Raw genomic sequence first — 12758 nt, 5'->3', positions numbered from 1 at the left:
TTGGAAGGGGAGAACAACCATGAGAGACTATGGACTCTGAAAAAAAAAACTGAGGGTTCTAGAGAAGGGAGGGGTGGGAGGATAGGTTAGCCTGGTGATGCGTATTAAAGAGGGCATGTTCTGCATGGAGCACTGGGTGTTATATGCAAACAATGAATCATGGAGCACTACACTGGGTGTTATATGCAAACAATGAATCATGGAACACTACACTGGTTGTTATACACAAACAATGAATCATGGAACACTACATCAAAAACTAATGATGTAATGTATGGTGATTAACACAACATAATAAAAAATAAATAAAAACCTTTAAAAAAAACCCACAGCAAATAAAATATATATTTTTTTCAAATGATGAATGAAAGGTGAGAATTTTGAGACCATCCTGATAACTTGTTTCAGAAGATACAAAAGAATAGGGTACATGGAAACAGATGTGAACTTATGGTAGAATTTCTCTGTTGATATTTCCTTGTTTCCTTTTGCAATTTTATTCATTTTACTTCCCTTTTCATCTAGAAGGTAGGTTTTAGGACAGGTTTTTATGTGAAAGGGAATGGTCTTGAAGAGGCACAAAAATTGAAGGTCAGTTGAGAATAAAATAGATCAGAGTCAGATAGAAATACTGATACAATGCTACTAATAGAAGTTGGTTTGTAGATTTGGTAGTGGAAAAAAGAATAAATTCCATCAGGTGGATTCCACAACACTAGTGAATTATGAGGCCAGGCCATCAGCTGAGAATGTGGTCAGAAAAGAAGTATAGATAGATTGAGGAGAAAGGAGAATTAGTATAGTAGACATCTCAGAGAGTGGGAATGTGGACTTATGAGGAAAATGGTATCAAACTACTGTGCAGTGTTCAATATCCATTTGAAGCTTTTGATCATGAGTTAAAGTATTATAATTCAATCAATTTTTATTATTTTCTTTAGCAACACTTAACTATTTAAGAACAGAGCCAGTGGAGTGAGTAGTTGGTTCTAATCAAGCTTGGGAGTTTTGTTCAGGCTGGGAAGGCAGGGAGTTTTTTTCAGTGGCCAGAAAGACCACACCATGAATTTGCTCATGAAGCCAATAATTGTGCTCAGGTGTGTCTAAAGTAAATGAATTGGAAGCAGAGGTGATGGTTGGAGAGGGTGGGATTTTTGAAGAAGATTTTGGAAATGGTATATTTACTGATAAGAATAGGTTCATGATATAAATATGGGAATTGCTGGCCAAGTGTAATCGAGGGGAAAGTTTTTGAAACTGAAAGACTAAAGAACTGGAAGGACAGTTCAGCATGGTCTGTTTAAATGAGTCTTAGAAATGATCCAGAAAGCCTTTGTAATAAAAGTTGATGAAATAGTATTCATTAAACTCCAGGCAACATGTGTCTGCAACCTTTTTTCCTATATGGTAGGCAATAAAGTAAGGATTTTCTAGTATAAGCACATTGAAGAAAGTCAATTTATGTCATTATAGGGATAGGGAAATTGTATATAAATTGTATATATAAATTGTATCTCACATTTGCATATGGGGCTCTCACATAAGATTGGACGATGTTAATATATAGTTTGGGTTTCTTACCTACATGTTAGGCTATACCTGTCACAGAGTTTCAATAGGTCCAAAGGCCTAAGTGATGCTTTAGCCATATTATAAAATATAATAGTGCTTAAAATTGCTATAGGACATATATCTCTATGATAATGTTACAGTATTATAGGTTATAGGTAGATTATGTCCCCCAAAAACCATATATTAAAGTCTATGCTTCAGTACCTCAAAATGTGATCTTATTTGGAAATATGGTCTTTGTAGATATAATTAGTTAAATTAAAACACGGTCATACTGAAATAGGGTAGTACCTCAATCCAGTATGACTGACGTCCTTTTAAGAAGATGGCCATGTGAATTCACAGAGACACACAGGGAGATGCCGTGTGGAGACAGAGGAAGAGGACAGATTAAAATATTGCATCTCCAAGCCAAAGATCACCTAAGTCTACCAAAAGCTGGAATAGGCAAGGAAGGATGTTCCCCTGGAGACTTCAGATAGCATGGTCTTGTCAACACTGTGATTTCAGACTTCTGGCACCCAGAAATGTGATATAATTAATTTCTGTTCTTTTAAGCCTCTCATTGTGTGGCACTTTGCTATAGCTGCTATAGGTAACTATTATAGATGGGTATAGAAATTTCAGGACGTTTGAAAAGTGAAGGTTCCTCCTACTTTAGTTGTATAGACTTCATGCTGTTTCTTTCAATCCAAAACTAACCCTGCCTACAAATCTCCAAATGATGGGACAGGAGGCACTTAGGAAAGATGGCTCATATAGGTGGAAAATAAAGCAGTACTTTCTCAAGGAGGACAAAGCCTAGGGTCTGTCTTTTTTAATGCAAATTTCTAGAAAGGCAATTTATTTATTTATAGAAGAGGTTTTCTATCTCTATACCACCAAAATTAAAAAAGGAAAGGAAACAAATTTCTCTGAAAATCTGTTTTATCAAGTTCTACTCTTCTATCATTTCTATCAGAAATCTGTTCTGATACATATATTAGACATGTATTTCTGAAATACATTTTGCCATTTAGAAAACAATGAAAATTCTGAAATTAATTTAGTGAAAGTGACTGAATGAATAGATGTTTAAAAGTAATACTTTGCTCTGATTGCATCACTGGCTTGAAGGGGAATTTCATGGAGGAAGTTAGTATAATCTTGGGGAATGTGGAGTACTAGTTAATTTCTTTCTAAAAACAAATCAGATGTCTGAAATTCAAAATGGATTTTACTTTACTTTCAGTTTACTAAAGCCCGCTTAATTTTCACAAACACTGGCTATATGTCAGAAATTTCTAAACATCACATCATTTCTGCTGACAATGACGTAAGCTTTTATTGTTTATATCATTAGTTTTTCATAATTATGAAAAATAAGCCAATCATTCCAAGTTCATATATCTAGTCAAAGGTGGGATTTTATCCTAGACACTCTCTTTCCAAAGCTTAGCTCTTAATTTCCATTTTACACATTATCTCATATATTATATTTTAACAAATTATAGGATGTTCTATTTTTGCCAATAAGTTATTCCACAATTCTTTTCTCACAATTTGATTGTAAAAGACATCTTCCAGAGATGTTAAAATATGAAAGAATTAAGCCATGTTAAGCCATATTAAGAATTAATAAAATAATGTAATTAGAACCAAATACTGTGAGTGAAGTAATATCAGTTTTATGTATTAAGGAACCAAGTAAAAGAGATTTAATCATTTGGCTTTGGTAAATAGTGAGAGAGCAGTTGAAAATCTTTCAACACCAAAAGTCATGCGCTTAAACACTAAGTTCGTCCTTAATGCAGTAATGATATCCTTGAAGGTAACTAATCTTGTATCCATTTTCATTACATATAAAATTAAAAGCCTTAAAACAAAAGGCTCATGGTTTTTAGTTTTGTTTTGTTTTTGTTTTTGTTTTGTAGCAGAATGCTTTAGTAAGAATAAACATGCACTTGTCCCCCCTTCCTCTTTCACCTTAAAACATTAAAAGAAACTTCTTTTTTGGAGCTATTATAGAAATTAAGGATATCTGTCTTTACAAAGGAGGTTTCAGACTTAAAGATTACCACCATTAGAAGGAAAGTGCTAGATCCACTGTTAAGGAAAAACAATGGAATTAACTATTTGTGTTTCAAGAGTTAAAAATAGGCCTCTTAAAAAAATAAGTTTTTATTTTTAGTTTGATATTAAGAAGAAAGATCCTACTGCCACTAAGTTCGAATGACACCATTGAGTCTCAGGATGAGAAATACTTGAGCAGCTTTCCATTATGGCACAGTGAAGCAACACAGAGCAAAGCAGATTCTGACCCAGTAGAATCACATGCACCAGGACATTATAAAAGGGGACTCAGGAGTCAGATGCAAGACCTTTGGGAACCGTATAAGCCTTTGGATTTGGACGGATTTGTTGATATTGTTGCTTTTTATTTTTTGTTTGTTTGCTTATTTATTATTTAAGGTAGAATTTGATCTGAGGGAAAATGATATTGAACATCTTATCTATCTGAGATTTAGGTATTCCATGTGATTTTCATTTAATTTGGAAAAGGAAGAGAAATGTGATCATGATATCAGTAATGTACAAAAATGACTTTCTAGTTACTTTTGTTTCATTGGCAGAAAACACACACACACACACACACACACACACACACACACACACACATAACCGAAAAGGGAAATAGATAGATTTCTATATTGCAGCTGGTCCTGGTGGTGAGGCATGCCAGTGCATAGAGTTGAAGGTGACAGTAATAAAGAGGAAAGGAAGCAGAGTGAGTCCCAGAGGCTTTGAATAAGACAGAAAAAGGAACACAAAAGTCAACCAGGGCCAAAGAAGCTGATCCACGTACTTAATAATAAAAAGATCCACTTGGGGTCTTCAGAGCAGGGAGCTCAAGAAACTATTTATTTGGTTAAGTTTTAGAGAAAATATCTAAAGCCCAAAGAAATACAGAAGCAGTCATACTGTCTAAGCATTCAATTTTATTTTCCTGCTTTATTTATTTATTTTTTATTGAAACACAGCATAGTTGCCAGATGTGACTCTTTTACTATTGAAAGGGGCTATTTATCTTATAGACCTTATACTGTGCTTTGAGTTTGTAGAGCAATTCTACTACACTTTATTTATATACATAAATATATATGAACTGAAATGAACTAGTGATCAAACAGAAGAAAAAGAATTAAAAAGCTTTGTCAAAATGCTAATATAAAATATAAAAATGTTGCATACTAAATTAAAATATTTATTTACTTATTTATTGAGGAATTAAACCCTTAGCATAAACTGAAAATTCTAGTGTCATGTATAGTACTGGCACAGAAAAAGATAGATAGATCAATGGAATAGAACAGAAAACCCAGAGATGAACTCACAATGGACTATTGACAAAGCAAGAAAGAATATCCAATGGATAAAAGACAGTCTCTTCAACAAATGGTGTTCGGAAAACTAGACAGCAACATGCAAAAGAATGAAACTGGATCACTTTCATATACCATCCACAAAAATAAATTCAAAATTGATGAAAGACCTAAATGTGAGACAGGAAACCATCAAAATCCTAGAGGAGAACACAGGAAATAACCTCTTTGACTTTGGCCTTGCAACTTTTTTTCTAGATAAGTCCCCAGAGGCAAGGGAAACAAAAGCAAAAATAAACTATTGGGACTTAGTCAAGTTAAAAAGCTTATGTACAGTGAAGGAAACAACAAACAAAGCCAAATTGCAACCTACAGAATAGGAGATATTTACAAATGACATATTTGATAAAGTGTTTGTATACAAAATATAAAGAACTTATAAATCTCAACACCCCCAAAACAAGTAATTCAGTTAAGAAATGGGCAGAAGACATGAATAGACTTTTTTCCAAAGAAGACATCCAGATGACCAACAGACACATGAAAAGATGCCCAACAGCACTGATCATCAAGGAAATACAAATCAAATCTACAAAGTGATCACTTCATTCTGATCAAAATGACTAAAATCAACAATACAAGTAACAACAGGTGCTGATGAGGATATGGAGAAAGAGGAACCCTCTTACACTATGGAGGGTTGGCAAACTGATGCACCCAGTCTGGGAAACAGTATGGAGGTGTCTCAAAAACTTAAAAATAGAACTACCTTCTCATCCAGCAATTGCACTACTACATATTTACCCAAAGGATACAAAAATACCAATGTGAAAGGATACATGCACCCCTATGTTTATAGCAGCATTATCAACAATAAGCAAATTATGGAAAGAGCCCAAATGTCCATCAAATGATGAATGGATAAAGAAGAAGTGGTGTGCTATCAAAAATTATGCTTTAAGATATATCTTAAAAGTGAGAATAATTGGGGCGCCTGGGTGGCTCAGTTGGTTAAGCGACTGCCTTCGGCTCAGGTCATGATCTCAGGGTCCTGGGATCGAGCCCCGCATCGGGCTCCCTGCTCAGCGGGAAGCCTGCTTCTCCCTCTCCCACTCCCCCTGCTTGTGTTCCCTCTCTCGCTGTTTCTCTCTCTGTCAAATAAATAAACAAAATCTTTAAAAAAAAAAAAAAAAGTGAGAATAATTTTTGATAGCACACACAATAATTGAATATTATATGTATTACTATATATAATATATATAAGAAATAATTGAATATTACTCCGCCATAAAAAAGGATGAAATCTTGCCATTTGCAATGATGTGAATGGAGCTAGAGTATCATGCTAAGTGAAATAAGTAGGACAGAGAAAGAAAAATACCATATAATTTCACTCATATGTGTAATTTAGGAAACAAACAATTGTAGGGTTAAAAGAGAGTAGGCAAACCAAGAAACAGACTCTTAATGATAGAGGGCAAATTGATGGTTAGCAAAAGGGGAAGTGCGTGGGGATATGCGTTAAATAGGTGATGGGTATTAAGAGTGCACTTGCTGTGATGAGCACCGGGTGTTGTATTAAGTATTGAATCACTAAGTTGTACACCTGAAACAGGAAGAAAGAAGGAAGGAAGGAAGGAAGGAAGGAAGGAAGGAAGGAAGGAAGGAAGGAAGGAAGAAGGAAGGAAGGAAGGAAGGAAGGAAGGAAGGAAGGAAGGAAGGAAGGAAGAAAGAAAGAAAGAAAGAAAGAAAGAAAGAAAGAAAGAAAGAAAGAAAGAAAGAAAGAAAGAAAGAAAGAAAGAAAGAAAGAAAGAAAGAAAGAAAGAAAGAAGAAGAAAGAAAGAAAGAAAGAAAGAAAGAAAGAAAGAAAGAAAGAAAGAAAAAAGAAGAAAGAGAAAATGCTAATGTCAAGTGTAAAACATGAAAATATAATGCTCCAGCATCTAACACATCACTATAGCATATATTAAACACTCAATTAAACCTGCTTGAATTTGTCTTTGTGTGAAAAGCGATAATATGGGCCCTGAAATCATGATTTTCCCCATTTAGTGATGATCATATGAAAATATCTGGATACATTCACAACCAGCAATTTCTGAAATCAGAATACAATCTTCTCTAACATAGGGATGAAAAAATTATCTATATGGGTTTTAAAAATTCATGGCCCTAAAAAACTACTCAATTCAACTTATAATATTTTAAGTGGAAAAAATATAAAGAAATGAAAAATTCATGATATTTAATATTTGTTTAGAGACTTGGGAGAGGAGTGTATTTTGCAGGTCTGGTAAAATAGAAAGTTAATTAAGCCAGTAGAAACCTTATGCAATGCAGCGTCTGCTTAAAAGTAAATGAATACCTTAATGCACCCATTGTTTGTTAATGAAACAACAATCATTTGGGAATGAAAGAAATCCAGTGTTTAAAGGTTTAGGACTTATCCAAACTGTTTTTTTTTCCCCCAGCTAGAACTGCTAAATAAATGATCCAATCAGTATATTTTATAAAATAGATTGCTTTATTTCTGAAATTTTCATATATTGTTCAAAAAGGCACCATTTAAAAAATCATATCTGGCCAAGTACTATTAGTTTGCATATTAACCTGAAATAGTCACAAGTTGAGGTTTGCAACATTGATAACAACACTTAGAAGTACGTTGATGGTGATGCTGAGGTGCCAGAGATGATTTTTTTTAAAGATTTACTTATTTATTTGAGGGAAAGAGCAGAGGGAGAGGGACAGACTCCACACTCAGCTTGGAGCCAGACATGGGGGCTCCATGACCCAAGCCAAAATCAAGTTGGATGCTCAACTGTCTGAGCCACCCAGGTGCCCCAGAAATGATGATATTGATAGCTAATATTTACAGTGTGCATAATCTATTCCACAGCAAGCCTTTGACATAGATGCTAGAATATCTCACTTCTCAAAACAAAAAAGGCTGAGATAAAGTAAATAAATTGCTCAAAGTTACACGAAGTTGTTGAATAGAGCTGGAATTTGTACTATGTCTATATAATTCTAGAGCCTGTGTGTTTACCTAAAAACAAATACAATTTCTGTAATAGTAATTATATCCTTTTGTTCTCTGGTGATCCATGAGAAAATTATGTTGCTGGTCTAGTTTTCAAATAACTTTTCTGGCCTGTTTTTTAACATTAATGTGATGGGTTTAGAATGCCATGAATTCATGATAGATTCTAAGTGACATATCAGGTCAAAGATGACTGATGACTGCACATAAAGTTTATAATTTTGTATTCAGATTAATTATGAGCTAAACTATTGAGCTGAATTTGTTTTGATATAAATATTGTTATGTTTATTTTATAATCACACTATTAAATTTTAGCTCATCACAAATTTGACATAGGTAATGTCGTTACTTCTAATAGCTATTGTTTACTATGTATGCATATGACCTGACATTATGTTAGAAGTTATAAAATCATTATCATTAAAACTAACAAGCATCCATTTTGTAGAAGAGAAAATTAAAGGCCTGAGGTTTTTTTTTTTCTTTGTTTTTTAAAATAATGACTCAAGTTTCTAGAACTGGAAAATGGCAGAGGATTCAAACACATTTGACCACAAAATACTTGCTCTTTAATCTATGCTATACTGTCTTCTTTAAACTATAAAATGAGGATCTTAAAGGCCAGCATAATTTTTGATAGCACTCACAAACTGTTTCATATTATTACGACTTTAGTACCACCATACGTGGAAACAAACAGGTGAAAAACAAGAAAGCTTAGAGAGGACACCTAAACTTGGATACTGAGGCCAGCAAATATACAAATAGGTTAACACATGCTTTCTGATTAAAATTAGTGCTAGAATAACTTTGAAATCAAGGAAATAGGAGAGAACAAAGTATATTTCTGTGGTGCTGCAGCAGACTTCTTAAAGGAGAAGTTTAAATTTAAAGTTTTTAAATAATACCTGAGTTGCATGGCCTTAGATTTAGTTGCATGACCTGAGAGTTGTAGACCTTTAAGGGATTAAGTTTCTCACCCTAAAATGAGATGGATAATGTTTTCTGATGCTCTCCTAATATGGCACAGGATAATGATATAGTATGTATAATCAATTCACACAGTTAAGAGTCACTAAGACCCTTCTAGTTCAATTCCACACAAGATATTGAATTCCTTTTGATACTTTTCTGTCGTGTATTAAGAGTTGACATTAGTAGATAAAGCCTGATTTCCAACCTCAACTCTTAACGTGACTTTGAACAAAGTTTTTAATATTTCTGAATTTCCATTTTTTCTATGAAAAATAGAGAAGGTGATATCACTAACCACACTGTATACACTTCAAAGCTTAACACTCTCTCTGATCCAGAGTGGGTTCTTAAAAATTGTACTGGTGATGATGATGATGTGATATTGATTATGATGATTATGACTGTGAGTTATCTGTGAATTACTTATTTATCTGACTTGGCAGTCTGTTACCTGCTGACCAATATCTTTTCTCTGTGCTATAAATTTCTTTCATCAGATTAGTTTAGACAGCATAATATCCCTTAGATCCTACTCCTTCCAGACTAGCTCCTTTCACCCAAACAATATGTAATTGAATTCTTTATCCACTCATTCTCTTCACGACTTAACATCCTCAAGTCACTGACACACTTCATTATTCCAGTGCTTAGAGAAAGATTTCCACACTATTTGAAAGAAAATAATTGCTTTTCCCAATATTTAATTCCTCTCCATCATTGTGCTTATACTTTTACATAATTTTATCCTATTGTGTAATATATATTCTATCTCTCTCATAGTACCACCTTTAATATTCTAATAATGCCATGCTTAACAAACATTCACTGAGGGCTCCTGGGTGGCTCAGTTGGTTAGGCGTCTGCCTTCAGCTCAGGTTGTGATCCCAGCGTCCTGGGATCGAGCCCCATGTCAGGCTCCCTGCTCCATGGGAAGCCTGCTTCTCCCTCCCCCACTCCCCCTGCTTGTGTTCCCTCTCTCGCTGTGTCTCTCTCTGTCAAATAAATACATAAAATCTTAAAAAAAATAAAAAGTTTCTTTAATACATGATAATAGAATGGACTAAACATAGAAAGGAGTAGTTGGCTTTCTGAGTGAGAAGTTGAGACAGATAAAGCAAGGTAAAATTTATAGAAGTTAATGTAAACTTGCAGGAAAATGTGCATTGCAGTAAGGAATCTCTCCTGTCTTACCTCAGTAAAGACATAGGGATTGTTTATCTCTCAGAAGATGTATGAGAAAATCTGCTTGATATGAATTCTATTTGCTTCTGAACAGGCATAATAACAGCATTTGAAAATTGTTTAAAAATTGAAAAATCAGTATATTAAAATTTGCAATATTAGTGTTTTAAAATATTTTATTTATATCAAAACAATTTATTTTTATTTTACTTTTTATTATAATTATATCTGCCCTTCTTGGAAACAAATTCATCAATAATATTTTTGAAATCAACTTCTTCTACTTTAATGTTCTGGAAAAATAACTAAAACTAGATTAAACATGTTTATATAAGTCCACGGTTTCTCTTTATTGCCTTAGGCTCTATTACTGTTCTGCATGGCACTGCTGTATTGAATCTATTGGGAATTTTGATTTCATTGACTGCGATTTTTTTTTACATTCATTTTGAACTGTTTTAAATAGTGCATTTAAATTATTATTTATATTGATTTCTGATTTTTGGGGACCTCTGAGATTTTATGCCTGAAGTAAGTTCTGCATTTGTTTCAAATTTCAGTCCCTGTTCCAGGTCCTTACTTTACAAGAGACACAAGCAAAAACTCCAATCTTGGTAACTGACAATGTGTCACAGGGATAAGTCAGTAGGTACAGTGGGAGAGGTATTCAATTTCTAGACAGTATTTAGTTCTGAGCTCCTGATATCTGACAAAAATTCCAGCTTGTAAGTAGCTTGTCTAACAGCCCTTATATTTTTAATCTTCATTTTTGCCTTACCTAGCACAGTGACTAAAGAATTATAAGTGATTAATGATCATTTCAGAGTTTAATAAATTAAATTATTGTAACAATTATTGAATAAAGCAACTGATTTATAATGATAGCTCTTCCAGAGCAAAGTTGAAGTAGTCAGACTGATGACATTTTTATTTCATAGTCAAACCACTATAGAAATGAGGAAGAAATAATAACCTCTTTATATTTAAACACTCATTTACTGTATTTAGCCTCCAGTTTAAATGGCAAAAAAAGTAATCAGAACTGAAGAGATAAAATAAATATCACCTTAAACAAATCTTATAGCTACTCTAAATTTATTAATTGATCTCAGTTCCTTTTCTATGATGAAATGCCTCTAATGAAATCATGTAAGTTTAGACACTAAATTTAAAAAAAGTTATTTATTAATACAATGCCAAACAAGTCAATAAAAATTTATCAAATTATGGCATGAAATAATTAATTAATATCTGCATTCCCACAAATAATCAAAGTAATTAATATCAAAACCACTAGGTAGTGTGGAATTAAATTATTAAATGAATCACAAAGAAATATATTTCTATTCATGCCCTCATGAAAACCTATTTCCAAAACTTTTGAATTTCAAAATTTGATGTGTATTATAATTATATGTATATATTTTTTGAAATGTGCATGTGTGTATAACTACATATATTTATATTTAACATCCATGAAATGCATATATACAATATATATGCATGTAAATGAATTATATTATGTCATTGATATAGGTGATTTTACTGTGGAAGGCCTTAGTCATTTATTAAATGAGTTTCTAATTTAAGGATCTTCATTTTTAATAGTTGTATGGAGGATATGTAAAAGGATAAAAAGCAGACATGAAATTGTGGAAGGTAGCATGGTTTAAGTAATACCTTTCTTTAATTATATTTGTATCTATATTTGAGATGAGATTGAAGAGATGATATTTTTTGAGCATCTGTTATATATCCAGTACATTCTAGAACCTTTATATACTGATTTAAATACATTTATAGGGAAAGAAAAATAGTGAAAAATAAATAGACTAAATTCAAACCATGGAAAAAAAAGCAAAAAGAGCAAGCTACAAAAAATACAAAGTATGTAGGGGAAGAAAATTGCAGCTATCTATTTAAATTAGAACAAAATACAAAAAGAAAAAGTATAATATCAAAATATACTTTTATTTTTTCCAAGTTTTTATTTAAATTCCAGCTAGTTAACATACAGTACAATATTAGTTTAAGGTGTAGAGTTTAGTGATTCATCACTTACGTACCACACCTGATGCTCATCACATGTGCCCTCCTTAATCCCCACCACCTATTTAACCCATCCCCCCAATCACCTCCCCTCCAGTAACCATCAGTTTGTTCTCTAGAGTTAAGAGTCTGTTTTATGGTTTGCCTCTCTTTTTTTTTTCCCTTCATGTTCATTTATCTGGTTTCTTAAATCCACATATGAGTGCAATCATATGGTATTTGTCTTTTTCTGACTGACTTATTTCACTTCATAATTCTCTCTAGCTCCCTCCATCCATGTCATTGAAAATGGCATGATCTCATTCTTTTTTTTTAATGGCAGAGTAATATTCTGTGGAATATATATATACCACTTCTTCTTTATTAATTCATTAGTCGATGGACATTTGGGCTCTTTCCATAATTTGGTTATTGTAGATAATGCTCCTATAAACATCAGGGTTCATGTGTCCCTTCAAATTATTATTTTTGTATCCTTTGGGTAAATACATAGTAGTACAATTGTGGGATGAGAGGGTAGTTCTATTTTTAAGTTTTTGGGGAGCCCTCATACTGTTTTCAAGAGTGGCTGC

This window comes from Zalophus californianus, chromosome 13 (genome assembly GCF_009762305.2).
Source record: "Zalophus californianus isolate mZalCal1 chromosome 13, mZalCal1.pri.v2, whole genome shotgun sequence".
NCBI lineage: Eukaryota > Metazoa > Chordata > Mammalia > Carnivora > Otariidae > Zalophus > Zalophus californianus.
This window is presented reverse-complemented; position numbering follows the sequence as displayed.